The sequence below is a fragment of the Solanum tuberosum genome, unplaced genomic scaffold, assembly GCF_000226075.1.
Source record: "Solanum tuberosum cultivar DM 1-3 516 R44 unplaced genomic scaffold, SolTub_3.0 scf00278, whole genome shotgun sequence".
NCBI classification, from domain to species: Eukaryota; Viridiplantae; Streptophyta; class Magnoliopsida; order Solanales; family Solanaceae; genus Solanum; species Solanum tuberosum.
The window spans coordinates 797,823-799,046 of NW_006239215.1; the positions used below are offsets into that span (position 1 = coordinate 797,823).

The 1,224-nt window shown below is 32.8% G+C and overlaps 1 pseudogene; it reads right to left on the minus strand.

Moving 5' to 3' along the window:
* The window catches only part of LOC107062979 (hyoscyamine 6-dioxygenase-like), a 5,073-nt pseudogene extending 4,253 nt beyond the window's left edge, over positions 1 to 820 (minus strand).
* Positions 821 to 1,224: the final 404 nt, after the last annotated feature.

Genomic DNA, 1,224 nt, shown 5'->3' on the forward strand with positions numbered 1-1,224 from the left:
GGGGGAGGGGGTGTAAAAAAAAAAAAATATGTGAAATGTTTTCCAAAAATATTTTTTAAAAAATAAAAAAATTGGCTGGGCGTAGGGGGGGTCAAGGTATGGGGTGGGGTAAAAATGAAATTTTAAAAATTTGAAATATTTTTTCAAAACAATATTTTAGAGGGGCTAGAGATTGTAGAGGTTGGGTGAGGTTAAAAAAATCTTAAAATTTGAAATAGTTTTCAAAAATAATTTTTCAATTTTTAAAATTGTTTTTGTTTGGGAGTGGTTTGGGGTAAGGGAGTTGGGCATTGGTTTGGGGGTAGGGGTGAAAACTAATTTGAGTACGAGGTATGGTAAAAAAAATATTTAAGGATGAAGTAGAGTTTTGAAAAATGTTTTCCTTAATTTTTGAAGGGAAGCCATTTTCCTTAAATTTGAGGAAAATGAGTTGATTTGAAAAACATTTTCCAAAACATTTAAGTCAACCAAACATGGGAAAATGTTTTCCTTCATACCAAACACACCCTAAATGTCTATTTATGCAGACTCAAAGTTGGAGAACATAGATGCCAACTGAATGCAAGTTAAAAGGCACATTTATGTATATATTATGCCAAAATATTACTACTAGTATTTGCATGAAATAATCTTGAACCTGAAAAAAGCCATATTGTTCCAAAGCTTTCACAAGTTGTTGAGCGATAACAGTTCGTCCTTCACCCAAATCAATGACTGGAATTTCCTTGATAATTGGAACTAAAGCTGGTAGCCTTTCATGCATTGGAAAGACGTAAGTTGGAGGAAGTGCTTCTACTTTACTAGAGATGATGTTTGCCATATTCTTCTAATTACTTCTGTGAATGAATCTAACAAAAACAAAAAGAAATGAAATTGAGTAAATAGACATAAAAAAAGAAATTTATATAGAATGTGTGTACCTAGGAAACAAGCTTCAACTTGTTAGTACTCCCAATCCCTTTTTGTTTGTTTTCCTACATGAGATGAAGGATTATTTATAGGGAAAAGAATTGCACATAACATCCTCCAGGTATTTGACAAGTTGCCTTAACATACCCAATGTTTCGTAAATGATATGGACTGATTGGCAATCCAATTATTAGAAAATCAAACACTAGTCTATGGTCCAGGAGATATATCGTTGGTATCTATCCCAACCTAACTATGCTGAGGTTTTGCCATATGAATGAAGAAATTTTGGTGACTTTTAGGGATGGCAATGGA